Here is a 21,556-nt window from a genome sequence, read left to right as displayed (position 1 = left end):
GTATCTACACGCGTCTATATGCATGGAGTAGTCTAGGATCTGCATCAACCCACTCACAGTGGTTGACCTGGTGTGGATGGGTTTATGGGTTTTATTTTTTAGTGCTCATTTTAGTTGCTTCAAGTTGCTGATTTTTCTGTACCAGGCATATTTACTTTTATAATAAGAACATTTTATTTTGGGAAAATGAGAAAAAAAGTAAAAGTTTTCAGTGGTAATCTTACCCAAGGGATGTCTCTGAGCAGTGATAGAAGGGCAGAAGCTATGGCTGTGGGGCATGATGAAGTAGACGCAGGGGGAGGGAAACACTCCTAGAATAACCCTGAGTAAGGGTGAGGGAAAAGATGGGGCAAAGCTAGAAGTCGATGTAGAGTCAAGGAGAGGTTTGTGCTTCCTTTCTCTAAGGTGTCTGTCCGTATGCGTGGAACATCAGCACTCAAACTGAGTTTTACTGACAGCAGTCTTATTTTTGTATTCCACGATCCCTCTAAATGTGTTTCAGGCTCCGGTCATTTCTCTGGTTCCTCTTATGTAAAAGAAGATTCTGAATCATGTTAGGACCCGATCTCAGTCTAAATTTAGAATGTCTGCCCCAAGATTGTAACCAACACTCTGAGTCTGGTTTACAGTTCAGCCTTCTCTCCTCTCCCAGCTTCTCCCTTGCCATGATGGTGGTGGTGGTGGTGGGGGCTGGCATGGTGCCCTTCTCTTCTCTCCCCCACCTAACCTTTCTTCTCATTCCCTGACTGCTAATGAAGGAGTCAGGGCCAGAGGGACAAGAGGTGAGGCTGGCTGTCTGGTAAGATGGCTTTGCCCTGTCTGGGTCAGCAGGTGTGCATACTAGACCCTCACCGGGCATTTCCGTGGGTTCCCTGAAAGCTCACCTTCCAGTGGCAACTCTTCATTGGCCTTGTGAAGCTGCTTCACCCTCAAACTTCACCTACCCACCCCGAGACTGCTCAATCTCTTACTTACGGGGTCCTCTTTTCCAGGTAGACTTTTCCTGAGCAGGATTCTTAAGTTTGGTCTCCAGGAGTGAACTCAGTCTTTAGATCCAGTCTTCTGACAGCTGCCAGGGGGTGGTCTGACTTCCTCGGGCATGCGTTAGGTCTCAGTCCCTCCAGCACCCCCAACTCCAGGGGACACACATTAATTTCTCCAAGTGGTTCTACGAAAGCTTTCTCACTAGGCTTCAGGAGAAGGCAGACACCCCCTTCATCCTTCTGTCTTTGGGGGATGAGACCCACAGCTTTATACTGACTCTACCCTGAAATCCTTGGAATCCCCACTCCTCTGACTCTTTTTATCCTCCGTGTGAGTGAGGGAATTTAAAAGTCAAAATACTGATTCTTGGTTATCCTACTTTGAGATTTCGCATTGGTTTAGCACAGTCTTTGAGAAATACAGTCTTTATTCTATCTCAGTGCTTCAGTCCCAACTTCTAATTTAACACCTTGTTACGTGCAAATGGCGATGAGCCAGCCCTAACACAGAAGGAGAATCTGAGGACACGGGAGAGAGAGAGAGAGAGAGAGAGAGAGAGAGAGGCTGTTGGCTTTGGGGGCCAAAGTCTTGATGGGGAATTGGTCTAGAAGGAAAGGAAAACTTCTTTCCCATGAGACAGGAGGGACAGGAGAGGGCAGTTCTTAGATTAGAGGAAGTGGGCAAGGAATTAACAAAGCTTCCATTCAACAATTTCTATTTTCTCCATGAAATAGGAGGCCAGAGGTTTATTGAAGGACAGTGAAGAGGAAAAACCATGACTGAATGGGTCTGAATCATTCGTATGAGTCCCTCAGGACTTGTGAGGGAATTTCCAGTCCAGCTAGAAGTTGTAACACCTACTGCAATGGCACAGGCTGCCGACAGGGCAGATGAGCCCCCCCAGCATATGGATAAGTGGAGGTTAACACTCCCCCCGGCTGTCGCTGTCGGGAGAGGAAAGATGACAGAGTACATACACCAAAGAGAGTGCATATCACAGGACAAAGGAGCCCCAGAAAAGCCCAAAGATAGCCAGCTTCCTGGTTTAGAAGGGAAACTTTTTATCTTGGCAAATAGACTCCAAGTTCAGGTTTGAATGTCCTGAGTCATAGAAGCCCCGGCTCTACACTAACCAGCACCCTGCTGAATCCTACAGCTCGAAAGAGGAAGATGATGTGAATGACAAGTCCTAATGTGGTCCGCAATTACCAGCCAGCTTTCGGGAACTGGTGGGAGGGCAGAATGGAGTTCTTTGGGCTTGTTCAGACACCGAATCCACAGGCTCAAAACCCCTGATAAAACTCAATTTTGTTCCAGAGGAGTGTGTTGGTGTCCGGGATCAACAATGAAACTTTCTGACGTCTCAAACACCTTTTATCTCTGATGAATTGTAAGGATGATTGGGGCTTTACTGAGTGGGTATCACATATGACCAAATGTGGCCACAGCTCCTTTAACTGTAGGAGACGAAATTAGAAGAACGGAGACCAATATTTTGGTGGCAATTCAAGGCCAGGGGAAGAGGGAAGACCAATTGGAATCGAAGCTTAAGAAATTCTCTCAAAGCTAAATGGCTACTCATGATCAGGGGGGAATTAACAGAAATTGATGAGCTCCACTTTTAAGCAGGGACCCCTGCTTGGCACTTGCCAAGATAAATCACACACACAAACCACTTTGCTTACGTGACACGCTGGTTTGATTAACACTGGGTCTTAAAGAGGGAGCTTCAACTGAGGATGGTCACTTTAAGCTGTCCCCAGTGAGGGGTGCCTGGGTGGCTCAGTTGGTTGAGTGTCTCACTCTTGATCTCGGCTCAGGTTATCATCTCATGGTTTGTGGGTTTGAGCCCCATGTTGGGCTCTGCACTGGCAGCGTGGAGCCTGCTTGGGATTCTTGTGTGTGCTCTCTCTCGCAAAATAAACAAACATTAAGCAAACAAACAAAAATTGTCCCCACTGATTTTCACGAGGCTATCTTGGACTAGTTATCGGACCGGTGGGAAGCCATTTTGAATGTGTGTGGAAACAAAAATTAATTTTTTAAAAGTTTTTATTTATTTTGAGAGAGACAGAGACAGCACAGGTGGGGAGGGGCAGAGAGAGAGGGAGTGAGAAAATTTCCAGCAGGCTTTGTGCGGTCCGCGCAGAGCCCGACATGGGGCTCAAACCCACAATCTGTGAGATCGTGACCTAAGTTGAGATCAAGAGTCAGACGCTCAACCGACCGAGCCACCCAGGTGCGCCCAAAATTAATTTCTAAAGAGGAACTTTATGTTTCTTCAGACCTCCCTGTCCTAAACTTGTCACATTGGAGAAACGGGTGGGATGGGTCCCTGGCTTTGTGGCGCTGAAAGCGTGTCTGTGTTTTGCACACGATTCTCTCTAAAGGGATCAAAATCTTCAGTCGGAACAAAGTGAAACACGTCCTAGTGATTTTTAAAAACGTCATCACCCACAAGGGCAACACCTTACAGGTCGTAGAAATAAAGGGAAGGGCACAGATTTCCTCAATGAGACTCAAAGCTTTTGATTGCAATCCAGTTGAAATCTCCAGTGCTAATTATTGCCTGGTTTATTCAGCCCGGAAGCTTCTGAAGTCGGCTGGCTTGAGTGTGAGGTACTCCATTTTAATGTTGCAAAACCTTCTAAATATCCACAAAGGCCACTGTTTATCTCAATCTTCACTTAAAACACCTGCTTACTGATACTTGATTACGTGTTTTGAGGCTTGTGATTGAGCCTCTAACACCTGGCTGATTAGGCTGACGTTTGATCATGTTTTGAAATGCAATTTTACTATTTAGCGTGCGGTTCCGTGCTGCAATGCTTTAAGTGGAGATTGGTTGCCTCAAAGCTCTTATTATTGTTTTTTTTTAAAATAACCATTACAGAATAATAGCTTGTTTGCATTAAAAAGGGAATGGACTTTACAATTCCTATTCTGTGATGCAGCATTGTTCTTTAAGACCACGGTTTTCCAAGTGTGGTACAAGGAGAAACCTATCTCGAATTTGTACCCTACACCTGCTGAATCTGAATGTCTGGGGGTGGGGCCCGTGGATTGACATTCTGAACTAAGAAATGCTACTTTGAGGGAAGGCAACTTTCCATTGGCTCATGAAGGAGGATGGGTAGCTTTCTGGGTAGAAACTTCTGGTTTATATTTGTGAAGGCAGTCTAAACAGAGAGTCTAAAGGTTTCAGTTGTTCTGTGGGAAAGCAGGGAACATGGGCGAGTGCTCACATCACTGACTGCTGGGCAGTGAGCACAGGCACATGAAGTCAAGGGGTCAGAGAGGTGTGCAGAGAAGGCCATGGTGTGGTCCCACCTTACCCCTCATTTTATGGACGAGAAAATTGAGACTCTGAAAGGTGTGGACCGAAGTGAAAGATTTGAAGCTAGAACACCTGAAACTAATGCTATGTTAATTATGTTGGAATTAAAATAAGAAATTAGGGGCGCCTGGGTGACACACTTGGTTAAGCATCCGACTTCAGCTCAGAGCGTGGTCTTGGGGTTCGTGAGTTCGAGACCTGCACGGGGCTCTGTGCTGACAGTGTGGAGCCTGCTGGTGATTCTCTCTCTCTCTCTCTCTCTCTCTCTGCTCTTCCCCCACTTGCACGCTCTCTCTCAAAATAAACACACTTAAAAAATTTTTAAAAAAAATTTAAAAATGAGATAATACGTGATACAAAACTGTAATGTGTTATGGGATGTCTTTCTCCACTTTTGGCCTCTATTAGTTCTCCAGAGGCAAACTGTGCCCCATTTCTTGGTGCATCCTTCCAAAGATATTTTATGCACATCGACGTGTATAAATGTATTATTTAAAACATCCAAATGGTAGCATACAGGGTTCTTCCCTTTTTTCAGTTAACAGCATGTTCCAGATTGTGCAACAGGTAATAAAAAGCTGCCATATTCCTTTTGGTAGCTGTATAGTATTCCTGTACCTGGATTTGTTGTCAAATCTGCATGTAGCAAGCCGCTTCCTAGCCTTTGAGTTTGTTTTCAATTCAGTGTCATTACTAACGCACACAATGTTATAATGCATCCCCCTGAGCATCTGGGGCAAAGGGAACGTGCACTTAAAACCCTGAGAGTCGCTGTCAAACTGGCTTCCGTAGAGGCTGTATGGACTTCTACCGCTACAAACAGGGCGGAAAAGTGCCTGGGTCCTCCCAGCACCGCCAAAAGCACACCCTCCAACCGAGCTCCGGCCAAGGCTCGGTTAAGCAAATGCTAATTTTTGTCCGTAGAGCAAATCCTCTCCCGTTTTACTTCCTAACTGGTCTCTCCCCGGCTGTCAAGGCATAACTGTATTCTAGCCCCAGCCCTTGCCTGCCTAAGTCTTTGCTGCTTTTGCTGGGTCGGCTGGTTAGCTTGAAGTGACTGCAAAATCATCTCCAGCTGTGTCATTCTGGACCTGCAGAGTTACGGGAAATGCTGTTAAAACCAAGGGTGTGTCTGCAGGGAGAGAGCGAGGTCTGTGCAAGCAATACCCAAAGTGGGCAAGTGGAGAATAAATCAGCTTTTCGTGTGTGTGTATGTGTGTGTGGGTGGGGGGGGGGGGCGCGTCTGAAAATAGGTCAGATCCACAAAGGCACTGGGGAGCTGGAGGCTTCAGGCCAGGGCAGTGACCCCAGAATTCAGACTCCACCCTTGTAACATCCAGAATTTTGTTACGAATACACAGGACGTCTATGTGAGCGATTCGATTTCCTGATCCTAATATCCCCCCTTCCCTACCTCCCGTCTCCAAATAGTTTGTGTATGTGGAGAAACAGATGTAGAAATAGATCTCTCCAGGTCTTCTCCAGCTAGGGGTGTGCTGGGGTCAGCTTGTACCAGTGTTTGAAAGCTAATTAGGCCCTTAGGAATTTTGGGAGTTGATTGTTAAATAGAGCCATTATGAAGAATTGTATAAATTTAAAAATAATAGCTTTATTAAAGGCAATAAATACTCAAAACACATCACTGCCTAATTATTGTACTACATTTTATTTATGCCCTTGAGTTCTTTTTACATTAATTGTATCTGTATCTTGGAAATACTATGTCATGTCGAGCTATGGACCATCTCTTCTTGACTCAGTGGTTGGTCATAGCACTTTGGTTGCTGGAAATTGGCCACGATGGGAGTATTTACACCAAGGAAACTGGAAAATGCTCTAAATCTGGGCTTGACTTATATTCTAGACTTAAAGGAGGGAATATTAATAATGCACGTTAAGCTTAAAAGTCTGTCATGACCTGGGGCACCTGGGTGTCTTAGTCGGTTAAGCATCCAACTTTGGCTCAGGTCATGATCTCACAGTTTGTGAGTTCGAGCCCCACGTCGGGCTCTGTGCTGACAGCTCAGAGACTGGAGCCTGCTTCGGATTCTGTGTCTCCCTCTCTCTCTGCCCCTCCCTTGTTCACGTTGTCTCTCTGTCTCTCTCTCAAAAATAAATAAACATTAAAAAAAGGTTTTTTTCAAAGTCCGTCATGACCAGAGCTGAAGGGGAGAGAGGAATTTGTTCAGTGAACATAGTTGGCACAAAAGTGACTTTATCAGTGGATCTCCTCCTACTTAATAACAATACATTTTGGGGGAGGAGAGTTAGCAGATTGAGATGCAAGTCTACGGGTCGAATCATGGTGGAATTGTGACCACAGCGGGACTATGGATACAAGGTTCAGCAAAAAATAGCTGTGGAACCTGCAGGCAAGACCGTTGTGTATTTTATTACTAGCTATAAATCGTGTATTGTAAATGTGCATTACATCAGCAAAATCTACAACATCCCTATGGATGTATATACTTGCATTTACCTTTTTTTTTGTTGTTTTTTTGAGAGCTGGTTGTTAAGTATTTACCTGCCTACACCACCTCCAGCTTTAGGATTCTGTGATTACACTTGATTTTGTGCTATTCTCTCAACAGAAACCAGACCGCTTTCCTCGGTCCACATTCTGTATAGAGCAGAAAAGACACGGTGAAGACACCATTTGCCTCCTTTCCAGAGGCCCCAAGCTTGGGGTGGGAGAGCGTGTACCTACCTGGAGCTCAGTGTGTCATTGATGACTAAGTCGAGGAGTAGGCCTAGCACTGAGGAGATGAACCTTCTTTTCTGCTGAACCGTCTTTCTGTTCAATGGCCAGAAGACTCTGGCATTTCCCTGACTCAGGAATTGGCAATGCTTCTGACTCAGCAAGCCAAGCCCTCATTTATTTACTCTAAGGTAGCATGTGCCAGGAATACATTCTAACCTTTAGAAGTTCTGTTAATCCACGTTCTGGCCAAAGCCACTACGTAGAAGAATTCTCTTATTAAGATAAAACCCACTGAAACATAAGATCCAACATATGAAATGTCTTTAAACTTATGACACGGACTAGATACTTGTTTTTTGTTCCTCATCTGAGGGAGATTTTCTTCTTGCCTTATGTGACTGGAGCAGTGGGGCACATTCCTTGCATCAGTGCCCCAGGTCATTGTTTCGGGCCCCCCGAGAAGCTGCGTTGGTCACCCAAGGGCCAGGGCGAGCGGGGTTGCTGCCAGGGGTGTTGCTGAGCACGTATCAGGGATTAGTGGGTGTCAGCCTGTGAGATGTGTCTTTTAGTTGGTGAATCACCCAGAGTTCATCAAGGTAAATGAGAGATGATACTTATACTTACCTAAAGAGTAAAGAGATTTATTGAACAGTGGTTAGATTGGCCAAAGACCCCTTAGGGAAGGTTCTAGAACTAGGTTTGGAAAGCAGGCATAAACAAGAGATGAGGCATCCGCTGGGACCACAACCCTAATCACACTCCAATCATACTCCCTAATCATACTTCTTGCTGGGTAACCAAAAAAGAAAAATGTCTATGATGCTTGGCCACACGCTCTGCCGATATATATGCTCTTAGCATGTCACCCGGGATGTACCCAGGTACACGGGAACTTTCTGGTCGTCCTTGATCCATGGAACCATGATGCATTGTACCTCCTCTTCTCTAAGCAGGATACCCTTGGATCCCTTCTTTACTGTAGGCCCCGGGATGAATCTGGAAGAGATGCTGGTTCAGTCTTGCTGCCGTTGCATGCTCTGTTGGCTGTCCTCAGGACAGCAGCCCAGGCTCCTCCAGGGTGTTCTGGGTCATGATGCTTCTCCTGGCCAATGGTGCAGATCTCCCCCTTTTCAGCCCATAGCTGGTCTGTAGTCCCATGAAGCAAAAGGGTGTAAGGAACAAGGCGCCTGGGCCCTTACTCCTTCTTCCTGGGGTCTCTGCTGCCACAGCACAAATCCTTTCAAAACTCTGGCCCATGTTGCCTTGTGTATCACAAAGGGGTCAATCCCTTGTTTGGGGTTTCATTTTGAAAAGTGCCTAGTCATTGCTTTTGGTTAGATAACTATCAAATAACATACTACGTTTTTTTGGCACTATAGTTTTCAAACATTTCCACAATGAGGAGCTCATTGTCTTAGCCTCCCTTTGAAATAGCCAGGGCCATTTTTATCCCCATCATGGAGTTGAGCCACCGAGGCCCAAAGGGCCCGAGGTCACACAGCTGCTAAGGGGTAGGGTTGGCCTTGGTTCTAGTTTACCTTACCCCTCACTTGGTGCTCCATGGACTGTTGTGCAGCTTCTAATGACAATGACATGTGCTGCTATTATGACGCACTCACCCAAGATCCGGCATCATTGCTGGTAGTCATGCTCCCTGTGAAGTTTGCAGACCCTTGTCTGAGCTCTGTCTGGGCCCCAGGCCAGGCTGTGTGAGCCAGGTGCCCTCTAAGGAGGTGAGGTGCTCTCACTAAGAATGGTCTCTGCCTGCCGCTCTCACTCACTCCTGCTCGGGAATTTTCTCGTCCCTGCTCGTCCTGGATCTCTCAGAGGCAAGGCAAAAGCAGCTGATGAAGTGGCCACAGTCCCCTAAGAGGAGGCCAATGGGTGGAATTCACAACAACCCCAGCCCTGAGGTTTGGAAGACAAACGACTTCTGTTTCAGACGAATGGGAGTGTCAAGTTATTCCAGCCCGATGAGATTACAGCTCAGAGGATCACGAGGAATCAATTCCTCCAGAAGAGGAAAAAAACAGCTGGCACAGGAGCTCTGCAGGGCCTTTTGCTAAAGGTAATGTGGGGTCACAGGCTGAAAGTTTCCAGGTGATGACGGGATTAGGGCGAGAGGGAACTGGCTTGTGAAAGAAGCCCAAATTATGGTCAGTGATGAGCCCAGGGAGCATCAGGAAGGTTCACAGACAAAAACATGACTTTGATGACCCAGACGCACCAGCTTCTGGGTCCCTTCTCTTTGTCCAGACACAACAGAAAGAGGTTAGAGCCTAAATGGAAATGCAGAAGTGCTAGGGATGTCAAGGCAAAGCAATGGAAAGATACAGGGGCCCAGGGAGAGGTAGGTGAGGAGAGTGAGACACTTTCCTGGGTCACAAGATTTAATGGGGAGCCCCGAGTCTCAGAAAGCAAGATAAGTAATATTTCAAGGCAATCTTTGCAAAAATCACAATTCAAAAATAATCGGTAGTGAACAGAATACTGACGTTTTAAAGAAAGACTGGATCCGTAACAGTGCTCTATGGATCCATATTGGAGTCTCAGGCAAAAGGAAAGACCAGAAATGTTGATCCTGTCTTTATTTAAAATGTTGGCATTTTGTTTGTCATTAATCTTTTTCCATTTTTTCCATTTTTTATTGTGGTAAAGTATGTGTAACACAAAAGTGATCATTTTAACAATTTTCAAGTGCGCGGGTGAGTGGTCTAAGTGCGTTCACACTGTTGTGAGACCATCACCACCATCCATTTCCAGAAGTTCTTTCATTTTCCTCAGCTGAAACTCTGTCCCTGTTCAACACCAACTCCCCATCCACTGCTCCCCCAGCCCTCCGTGGCAACCAAACTTTTACTTTGTGCTTCTGTGACTTTGACTACTCTAGGCTTCTCCCGGAAGTAGAATTACACAGTCCCTTTGTGACTGGCCTATTTCGCTTGGCAGAATGTCCTCAAGGTCCATCTGTATTTTAGCACATGTCAGAATTTCCTTCTTTTTTTAAGGCTGAATAATATTCCATTGTAGGTCTACAACGCATTTTGTTTATTCATTCAGTCATCAATGGATATTTGAGTTGTTTCTACTTCTGGGCTAATGTGATGGATGCGGGGTTACAAGGAACTTACCAAGTCTCTGTTTCAATTCTTTTTCAGTATATACCTAGAAGTGGTATTGATGGATCATGTGGTAATTCTATGTTTAATTTTTTTTTTTTTTTTAGAGAGAGAGAGCATGCAAATGGGGGAGAAAGGCAGAGGGAGAGAGAATCCCAAGCAGGCTCTACACTCAGCAGAGAGCACATTATGGGGATTGATCCCATGACTCTGGGATCATGAGTTGTGCTGAAATCAAGAGTCGGATGCTCAGCTGACTGAGCCACTCAGGCACCCCTCTATGTTGTTGTTGGTTTTTTTTTTTTTTTGAGGAACCTTTCTACTGTTTTATGCAGCAGATTTTACATTTTAATTTTTTAAAAATATTGCATGTGAATATGATTTACTTTAATACTGAATTTTCAGGACTCGTTTCAACATAGTTCTGGCCCTAGAACACAATCCCTGATGCTTGGTGCTTCATACATGGCACCAAATGGAGCCACAAAGCTCTTTTGCAGAACCATGGAAGGCCCCCTTGGCTGACCCATTATTTATATTTTGCCCTTATTTGGGCAGATGATACTTTGGGTTGTTTTCCCAGTCGTGTGTTCCGGTCACACAGGCCTAGCCACTGGCTTGTGCTACTGGCATAGATCTGTGTAGGAGCCATCAGGGTTGTCCTATCTGACAGAGAGATGATTCTGATGGGAAGGTGGTGGCTCTGAGCACCTGTGGGAACTCTTGATCCTAAATTTCATTCGCAGCGCTTACTTCTAAGTAGTCCCCTTGTTTTTTTTTTTTGTTTGTTTGTTTTTATTTTTACTTTTCCAGGGAGTTCTTCTTCCATAAAAGGAGCCAACAAGATTTTGATCGCTTTCTTCAATCTTTTTTGTTTTGTTTCATTTTTATAAAAAGAAGAGCAGCTTCTGCAAGAGCAGCTTCTGCCCTGGAATAAAACCTGATCTGCATTCTGACACAACACCCTTGGGCAGCCTGAGCACATTCTGGAATTACAGGAACAAACTCATCTGAGAAACAAAAAAGTTCTATTTATCGTACCTGCAAGGAAAGTGCCAGTGCTCACTGATGCCCATGGTGGCCACCCTTGGGGATCAGAAGGTGCCCTTGAAGACTGACCCATTTGGGAGCCCCCAGACAGGTGCTCACCATTAACTTTTTGGGATTTCTCCCCCTCAGGGCAATTCACTGCTTGGCTTTTAAGGTTGAATATGGGGTTCCCAAGTAGGAATCTCACCTCCATTTTGGGAGTCCTCTTGTCTCACCTTGAACCTCTCTGTTCCATGAATGGCCTCCTTTGTTCTTATGCTTATCCCAGGCATGAGTGCTATTTATTCATCTTCTCACACCCAGGGACTTTCTGTTCTTTTTTTTGCTCGGAGACTGGGTAGGGAATGGATATGGGAGCACAGCATGATATTTTCCCATCGACTTGAGGGTGGATGCGCCACCTAATAACTTTGTGCCTCAGTTTCTTCAACAGCTCAACATTACCATGTGAATTCTTGCTGCCTTTGTCTCTATTGGGAAGAGTACTTTTGAAATGAGGAAAATGTTGATTAAATCTAAGGGTGTGTGGTTGGTGGACTGCGTCCATTAATTCTACAAAAAGTTATAGGAGTCCCACTGTGTAACTGGCGCTGTTTTAGGCAGAAAAGGTATAGGGGATCACTAAAACATGGTTGGGGTAGAGTTGGGGGCACAGACAAGTAAAAGGATTTGATGTGTTTAGTGTAGTGCCCGGTACAGTTCAACAAATGGTAGTCCTTGTTTCTATCTTCCTCCTCTTCCTCCCTCTCCTTCTTGTCCTCCCTAACACACACTGTGCTAGGCCTGGGCAAACGAAGAGGAAGCTGTAATTCCTTCGTGTAACTGGATAATCTGGAGGGAGAGATAGACATGCTAACTAGTCTGGATGTGTATGAGGTAGAAGCTAGCATGCTTATCAGCTATTCCTCACAAAGTCCTTTCACAGGCTAGGAAACGCAGGCTTGTGCAGTCATACGATTTCTTTCAGTCATGCAAATAGTACAGAGAAAAAAAAAAAAGCCAAAATTCAAACCCAGGGCATGCTGATGGCAAAGCCTGAGCCGTTCCATCTTAGGGAGAGGTTGGTCAGTGTTTGTCAAATGAATATTCATTCGTGGGATGCACACGAAAATGCCAGAACAGGTAGCACAGGACAGAGAAGAGATGCTTAAAAGATTATAAAAGAATATCTGCATTTTTTTGCTTCCTGCAGTGTGTGCGTATCAGGGAAAAAGAGAGGAAACAGCAACCAAAGCCCATCTTCTGTGAATCAGTAGCAGAAAAAAGCATAGACTCTGTCAAAGACTGCAGATTTTGTAGAGCGTTAAATTACCAGATGATGATTTCAGAATTGACAGCTGAAAACTGTTTCCGTCTATTGGGATGATTTGGGTCTATTGTCCTTGCTTTTGCCCTATATCCTACAGGATAATAACCTTTTCTTTTTTGTTCTCGAATCAGGGAACAGATTTGGGTGAGTGGCAGGGAAGCGCGGAGGGGGGCAGACAGCTGAGAGGAAGGTGGAGCTGGTGGTTTCTTTCCTTTCTTAAGAATATTTGATGAAAGCTTTGCACCCTCTGGCCATCCGGTCTGTCCAGAGTCTCATAAGATGTGCTAGCACATTGTGAAATGAGCGCTTTTTCCCCCACACAGAAAATCACATTTTTTAAAACATATAAAATAGGGGCATTTGGGTGGCTCAGTCAATTGAGCATCTGACTCTTGATTTTGGCTCAGGTCATGATTCCAGGGTTGTAGGATCAAGCCTGCATTGGGCTCTGCACTGAGAATGGAGCCTGCCTGGAATTCTCTCCCCCCGACCTCTCTCTCTCTCTCTCTCCCCCTCTGCCCCTCCCCTCTGCTAGTTCTCTCTCTCTCTCTCATAAAATAAAATAAAATAAGACAAAAATAAAATATAACAGTACACATTCACTGAAGCACATAGAAAAGTATAGAAGGGAGTGACCATCATTCATTATTCCATCACTGCGTGATGTACACATACACTCGCCCACACATATTGTATTACAAAAAGGGGATCCTACTCATGATAGACACCTCTTGGGTACATGTGCAATCATTTTTGTTACTCTGGGAACATCCCAATAATCAGGGTTTACATTATTTGATACACCAAATCTGCTTGACTTTGGTGTAGACATCTGATCCAATCTAGACTAATCTAGACCAACTCAGACAATGTTCTTTGGAATTTTTTTTCTACTGAGATCCCGGAAACTATACTGGTTTCTGCCCTTTCCTCATTCTTAGTTGGTTTATTCTTTAATCCATGAAAATTTCCAGCCTTTTTCCAGTGAAGGCTTGCTCTTCCCTTCCCTTCCTTTCTTTCTTTTTCTCCTTTTGTCTTTCTTATTCTAGCCAGAATCAATTCCTCTTTACAACCTGAAGAACCTGAGTGAATACAGAACTGACTGCTTTCTAATCTTTTCTACTTAATGATGTATCTTGGGCATTTTCCCAGGTTAGTAATTAGTCACAGACACATGTATAATGGTTGCATAAATTCCAGTGAATAGAGGTACCACAACATCTATAAGTAAAGGGAAACTGTTTTCAGCTGTCAATGCTGAATCCATTGTCTGGTAATTGAAACTTGGTGGTTTTTTCTTTTTTTTGGCTTTTATAGATAATCCTGCAGCAAAAATTACAAGGTGCATGTGTTTGTGCTGTGTTTTCTTCTACTTTTTTTAGTCTTAATCAGACATCCCTTTTCTAGCTCCTCAAATCGAATTTTTTCTTTTTGAATATTTTTCTTGTTTATTTCTAATTTTGAGGACTTTATTTAAAGCTCTAAATTGCTAAGTACAATCTAAACTGCACCTAGAAATTTTAATATGCATTATTTTCACTGTAGTTCAGGTCAAAATATTTTACAATTTCATTGATGATTATCTCTTTAATCTGTGCAGAAGAGTGCATTTTAAGTTTTCCAATAAAGGAACTGCTGTTTGTTAAAACTTTATCATGGGCCTTATAAGAAATCTCAGCACATTTAAGAATATTGAGATGGACACATTTAAGAATATTGAGATGTGGCTCAGTTGACTTTGGCTCAGGTCATGATCTTGCAGTTCATTAGTTCGAGACCCACACCGGGCTTGCTGCTGTCAGACTGTCAGTAGAGCCCACTTTGGATCCTCTGTCCCTCTTTCTCTGCCCCTCCCACACTTGCACTATCCCAAAAGTAAACATTAAAAAAAAAAAAAAGAATATCGAGATCACGGACACCTGGGTGGCTCAGTTGCTTGAGCATCCATCTGACTTGAGCTCAGGTCATGATCTCACAGTTTGTGAGTTCAAACCCTGCATCAGGCTCGATGCTGACAGCTCAGAGCCTACATTCGGATTGTGTTTCCATTTCTCTCTGCCCCTCCCCCACTCACGATCTGTTTGTCTCTCTCTCAAAAAATTAACAAACATTAAAAAATTTGAAAAAGAGGGGTGCCTGGGTGGCGCAGTCAGTTAAGCGTCCGACTTCAGCCAGGTCACGATCTCGCGGTCCGTGAGTTCGAGCCCCGTGTCAGGCTCTGGGCTGATGGCTCGGAGCCTGGAGCCTGTTTCCGATTCTGTGTCTCCCTCTCTCTCTGCCCCTCCCCCGTTCATGCTCTGTCTCTCTCTGTCCCAAAAATAAATAAAAACGTTGAAAAAAAATTTAAAAAATTTTGAAAAAGAATATTGAGATCATATGGAATGTGAGTTCGAATCCTGTGTAGTTAAGCTAAAAATCAACACCACCAACAAAAGACTCAAATCCTTTATATTTGGATATTTAAATATATTGTCATAAATAACTTATGCATCAAAGAAAAACAAATACAAAAAAATTTAAAAATATTTTGGACTGGATCATAATGAAAATATGACAGATTATAACTTGTGGATGCCCCAAATCAGCCAGGAGGAGACCAAAAATTCACTCTTCGCAGATGACATGATACTCTGTATGGAAAACCCAAAAGATTCCACCAAAAAACTGCTAGAATTGATTCATGAATTCAGCAAAGTTGCAGGATATAAAATCAATGCACAGAAATCAGTTGCATTCCTATACACCAACAATTAAGAGAAAGAGAAATCAAGGAATCGATCCCATTTACAGTTGCACAAAAAACCATAAAATACCCAGGAATAAATCTAACCAAAGAGATGAAAAATCTATACACTGAAAACTATAGAAAGCTTATGAAAGAAATGGAAGAAGACACAAAAAAATGGAAAAAGATTCCATGCTCCTGGATAGGAAGAACAAATATTGTTAAAATGTTGATACTACCCAAAGCAATCTCCATATTCAATGCAATCCCTATCAAAATAACACCAGTATTCTTCACAGAGCTAGAACAAATCATCCTAAAATTTGTATGGAACCAGAAAAGACCCTGAATAGCCAAAGCGATCTTGAAAAAGAAAACCAAAGCAGGAGGCATCACGATCCCAGACTTCAAGCTATACTACAAAACTGTAATCATCAAGACAGTATGGTACTGGCACAAGAACAGACACTCAGATCAATGGAACAGAATGGAGAACCCCGAAATGGACCCACAAACATATGGCCAACTAATCTTTGACAAAGCAGGAAAGAATATCCAATGGAATAAAGACAGTCTCTTCAGCAAGCAGTGCTGGGAAAACTGGACAGCGACATGCAGAAGAATGAACCTGGGCCACTTCCTTACACCAGACACAAAAATAAACTCAAAATGGATGAAAAACCTCAATGTAAGACAGGAAGCCATCAAAATCCTTGAGGACAAAGCAGGCAAAAACCTCTTTGATCTTGGCTGCAGCAACTTCTTACTCAACACATCTCCAGAGGCAAGGGAAACAAAAGCAAAAATGAACTACTGGGACCTCATCAAAATAAAAAGCTTCTGCACAGCAAAGGAAACAATCAGCAAAACTAAAAGGAACCAACAGAATGGGAGAAGATATTTGCAAATGACATATCAGATAAAGGGTTAGTATCCAAAATCTATAAAGAACTTATCAAACTCAACACCCAAAAAACAAATAATCCAGTGAAGAAATGGGCAAAAGACATGAATAGACACTTCTCCAAAGAAGACATCCAGATGGCCAACTGACACATGAAAAAATGCTCCACATCACTCATCATCAGGAAGGTACAAATCAAAACCACGATGAGATACCACCTTACATCTGTCAGAATGGCTAACATTAACAACTCAGGCAACAACAGATGTTGGCAAGGATGTGGAGAAACAGGATCTCTTTTGCATTGTTGGTGGGAATGCAAGCTGGTGCAGCCACTCTGGAAAACAGTATGGAGGTTCCTCAAAAAACTAAAAAATAGAACTACCCTAGGACCCAGCAATTGCACTACTAGGCATTTATCCACAGTATACAGGTGTGTTGTTTCGAAGGGACACATGCACCCCCATGTTTATAGCAGCACTATCAACAATAGCCAAAGTATGGAAAGAGCCCAAATGTCCATCGCTGGATGAATGGATAAAGAAGATGTGGTTTATATATACAATGGAGTATTACTCGGCAATCAAAAAGAATGAAATCTTGCCATTTGCAACTATGTGGATGGAACTGGAGGGTATTATGCTAAGTGAAATTAGTAAGAGAAAGACAAAAATCATATGACTTCACTCATATGAGTGAAAACAGATGAACATAAGGGAAGGGAAACAAAAATAATATAAAAGCAGGGAGGGGGACAAAACAGAAGAGACTCATAAATATGCAGAACAAACTGAGGGTTACAGGAGGGGTTGTGGGAGGGGGGATGGGCTAAATCGGTAAGGGGCACTAAGGAATGTCTCCTGAAATCATTGTTGCACTATATGCTAACTAATTTGGATGTAAATGTAAAAAAATAAAAAATAAAACAAGTTAAAAAAAAACACTTGTGGATGCAGTTTTAGTCTTGCTTAAAAGGAAACTGACAGCACAAAAATGCACATATTTAAAAAGAAGGCTGAAAATGAATAATCTATGTACCCATTTCAGAAAGTCAGAAGCAGCAGTGATGGCAACAAATACACATATTCACTAAAGATGCCTGTAGGGTCACCTTCAGTTGAGGTTTGTGTCTATCTTCTGTCTTCATATCTAGAGTTTAAAAAAAATTTTTTTTTCAACGTTTATTTATTTTGGGGACAGAGAGAGACAGAGCATGAACGGGGGAGGGGCAGAGAGAGAGGGAGACACAGAATCGGAAACAGGCTCCAGGCTCTGAGCCATCAGCCCAGAGCCTGACGCGGGGCTCGAACTCACGGACCGCGAGATCGTGACCTGGCTGAAGTCGGATGCTTAACCGACTGCGCCACCCAGGCGCCCCTAGAGTTTTAAAATTTTTGAAGATGCTTCCATTTGGCCTCTCAAGCACTTATTCCAGGATCAAGTCTCATGATGGTGTTTGAGGGCACCTGCTCTGTGGAAATACTAGGAAGATACAGACTAGTAGCTTAATTCCTGATCATGAGGCTCCTCCCAGGTTTACAGTCTGCTTCTCAGCTGCTTTTCATGAGGCAAGAAACTCATCTTCCCAGTCCTCCTGTACTCTCTCAATGGAGGCCACCAACAGTGAGTCTGAGCCCAATTCGCTTGTTAAGGACTGAATGTTTGTACTTCCTTCCAAACTCCTATTTTGAAGCTTAATGCCCAGAATGGCTGTATTTGGACATAGTGTCTCTAAGGAAGTAGGTTAAATGAGGTGGTGAGTGGGGTCCTTCTAAGAAGCGACATCAGGAAAACACCCTCCTCCCCTCTTTCCCTCCCGCCTTCCCTCCCTCCCTCTCTCTCTCTCTCTTTCTGTGTGTGTGTGTGTGTGTGTGTGTGTGTGTGTGTGCGCGCGCACACAGAGGAAAGGCCTTGTGAGGACATAGAGAGAAGGTGACCATCCACAACTCAGGAAGAGACGTCTCTCCAGAAAATGAACCCGTGGGACCTTGATGGGGGACCTCCAGCCTCAAGAACTATACGAAAATGTTTCCATTGTGTTAAGGCATCCCAGGGAGACTAACACACTGTCCTTTGGGGTGACCAAACCATTGCTTACCTTCCCTGCTCTGGGGTTCAGTAGCCTGTACTCTATCTCCAGTCCTGGTCACTTTGCACATGCTCCACAGGGATGTTTATTTTTGAGTCCAATTATGACTTTTAGCTTTTCTTTTCTTAACCTATTTTATCTTCTGTGGGGAGAGCTAGGGAGTACCTCAAATGTGAGCTTGCTGTTTAAGATCTTATGTGATTTCTAGGAAGAAAGACTCGTAAGGAGATAGTTGTGCCATTTAATTTTGCCCTAGAAATTAGGAAGATTCAATGGCCTTACTAAACGCCCCCCCCCTTTTTTTCTTGTGAACACAGAACTGGAATCAGCGGGTTCCTACTTCATAGTTACTAATGATTCCAAGATCCACTATGGACCAGTAGTGTGCAGATCATTCTGGGGAGGCCGTCAGCCACTCCTTTGCCTTTCTTCATCCCCTGGCTGCAGACCAGGGCTCTCCAGCTCCAGCTCCCTGTGCCTGTCCACATTACCATCAACTCCCAGCTTTACCTTCCCAAGCAACAATGGCAAAGCTGCATCCTTTTTATGGACCTAAATGAGATTCAGGTTGGGAAACTAAGCTACAGTGATGTATTGTTTGTGACTGTGAATGTCTGTGTGTGTGTGTTTGTTTACTTGACATCATTGCTTTTGAAGTGAGAGATGATACTCCTGATTGTGCCCACATAGGGCAGATGCGCCTGGGCGTGATATGTAACTGTGGGTCCCCTCCCTCCACTCGCCCACTGGTGGCTTCTTAGCTTGCCAAGCCAAACTGTTATAGGCTCTGTAGCCATTTGTGCTTCTGCCTCACAGACTTAAAGAACTGGGGCCTTTTCTTAATTTGAACCTCTTTTTCTTTTTCTCAGTGCTACAGGATTACCTGGTTGTGTCTGTGGTTTCCAGCATGTAGCTTTCAACTTTGACCATCAAGAATCAAATGGAACAAATGGTTTCAGATGCAATTCTCTTGAATTCCAGGGGGCTGTGTAGTGACATAGAAGTATGATGGATTTTGTGTTAATCAGATCTTGGGCATCCATCTGTGAGCTTAACCTCTTTGAGTTCACCTCTAAGGTGGACATTATAATGCGTACTCCATAGGGTTGGTGTGAGTGTTAAATACACGTGAAGTACCCAGTCTGTGTCTTCCCACCCCACCGCACCCTGTGTTTCTAGGTGTTAGTGTAAGACGTAAATCCAGTGGTTTGACCACTCTGGTGTTCTTTTATTTCCATAACATTGTGACTGTGATATAACAGCCATGACTTCGGAGGTTCATCTGGTTTGTCTCATGACCTCCCACCCCTGCCATAATTACCTCCATGCGGTCATTAACGAATATAGTGATTAGGAGAGAATTACAGATCATTTTTAAAAAGCCTGGAAAGGTAAGTGGGGTAGACTAGAACCTGCCAGAAGAGGGTGTAAGACTTGAAATTGCTGAGCACAGCAATGGGAACCATCCCTTCCCAGTGGGAGAAGGCTGACTGACAAAATTTCTGTTCTTGAATAATTTACTGAAAGGAAAGGAGAGAGAGCAGGCTTGTTGTTTTTGGCAATTCTAAACCCTGGAAAAATATGAAAGAGTTGGATATGGCCTTTGATACAATCCCATCTCCTTTTTTTGTGTCCCCCCCTCCACCTTCATTCGCCCACTCTGTGTGGCACCCCACCAGGCCTGGCCTCCTCAGTTCTTACAAATTTACCTCTTCTTCCCTCAAATTGAGTATCCTTTTGGTGCCTGATTATCAGACCTGTTTCTCTGTACAGTGTTCTTTGTCAACTCTTCCAGGGGGGCTGCATTTTATAAGAATTGCTTTGGGGTGCTTGGGTGGCTCAGTTGGTTAAGCCTCCGACTTTGGCTCAGGTCTTGATCTCACGGTTCATGGGGTTGAGCCCCGCATCAGGCTCTGTGCTGACAGCTCAGAGCCTGGAGCCTGCTTCAGATTCTCCCTCTCTCTCTACCCCTCCCCTGATCATGCCCTGTCTCTCTCTCTCTCTCTCTCTCTCTCAAAAATAAATAAACATTAAAAACATTAAAAAATAATAAAAGAATTGCTTCTTAATGGAATGACATATTTAATTGGTCTATCCTATACTAATTGTAAGAAATAAAATAATGGTATGATGTGACTGCCTCAAGTAGGCTGTGTTAATGTGAACACAATATGAAGCATGAAGAAGTGTAAATTCCAATCTGACTCCATGGGCAGTAGGCTTCTCTTAGAATTTTCATGTATAGTTTTGGACTCCCAGCTTTAAAAAACACCTGGACACAATGGGATACATTTGGATTAATGAGGAGTAAAGAGCAGGTTCAGCAAGGCCGGGAGGGCTACCATCCACTTTCACGAGGAACATCTTCTAGAAAAGGGATAGACTTGTTCAATATCATACTGTTGGGTGAAATGTACATGGAGTTTATTTTGTTTTTGTTTTTTCTTAAGTAAGCTCTCTCTACACGCAACGTGGGACTTGAACTCACAACCCCGAGATCAAGAGTCCCATACTGTACCAACTGAGCCAGTGCCAGGCACCCCAAATTGGCTGTTCTTTGAATCAGAACTTCCCAGAGATGCAATGGGCTGTCAGAAGGCCAGCTCTCAAGGGGATTCTAGTCCAACTAATCAAGGTTGTCCCTGAGTGAAATCCCAGAGGGCAGCTGGTGGGTGGAGTAAATTTTCGCAGAAGGGACAGATTCCTTCCCAGGGACTTAACCTGTCTTCCCTAGGCAAGTGAAGGCTGAGCCTTGAAGAGGGCTGGTGTTATCGAGATGAGAGGAAAGAAGTGATGGTAGGACCATGACATGCTTGCATTCACATAACAACCCGGCTGTGGGAAATGGACTTTTAGTTTATTTGCTTTAGTGGCGACTCTTTGCAGGCTCCTGAACACTTATGCGTATGAATCATTTTTATTTTATCTCTGTAGACTGAGTCCCCAGTGAGATAAGGAGGCATCTTGCGAGATCTAGATATGCCGTTTAGATGATAAAGTAAATTTAAACTTTTTCAGGATCAAATTAGTTTTACTTTTAACCCCAGACAATCTCTCTCTTCCAAAGAAAACTAATCTAAAGATTTACATAAAGTATTCAAGGTTCTTTGGATCATATGCAAGCCTGACTCAGTCTTACCCAGGTGAGTTTTTAGGTATAGTAGGGTTTTGAGACTTAAATTCTCTATGAACTAGCAAGAAATGAGAGAAAGTAGTGCTTGATATGCACTTGGACTCTTGCACAATCCACAAACTTAAACACCAGCACAGTTTTGTGGGCAATAACTCATAAGCTCTGTATATCCAATTGTGTTCTTTTCCTATTTCTCTCCTATCAG

The 21,556-nt window shown here is 43.7% G+C and overlaps 2 long non-coding RNA genes across 3 annotated transcripts in view; both read left to right on the top strand.

Moving 5' to 3' along the window:
- The window catches only part of LOC113604166 (uncharacterized), a 193,053-nt gene that overhangs the window by 107,073 nt on the left and 64,424 nt on the right, over positions 1-21,556 (top strand). The gene's annotated exons all lie outside the window — the stretch shown is intronic.
- Positions 283-20,211, top strand: LOC128314709 (uncharacterized). 2 transcript variants are annotated; one of them, XR_008296616.1, is made up of 3 exons: positions 283-2,374; positions 8,850-9,090; positions 19,088-20,211. It is a non-coding gene; the product is annotated as an uncharacterized LOC128314709 (long non-coding RNA). The 2 variants fall into 2 exon arrangements; XR_008296617.1 differs by lacking the exon at positions 19,088-20,211 and adding an exon at positions 10,955-11,053.

Source organism: Acinonyx jubatus, chromosome A2 (assembly GCF_027475565.1).
Source record: "Acinonyx jubatus isolate Ajub_Pintada_27869175 chromosome A2, VMU_Ajub_asm_v1.0, whole genome shotgun sequence".
NCBI classification, from domain to species: Eukaryota; Metazoa; Chordata; class Mammalia; order Carnivora; family Felidae; genus Acinonyx; species Acinonyx jubatus.
This window is presented reverse-complemented; position numbering and strand designations above follow the sequence as displayed.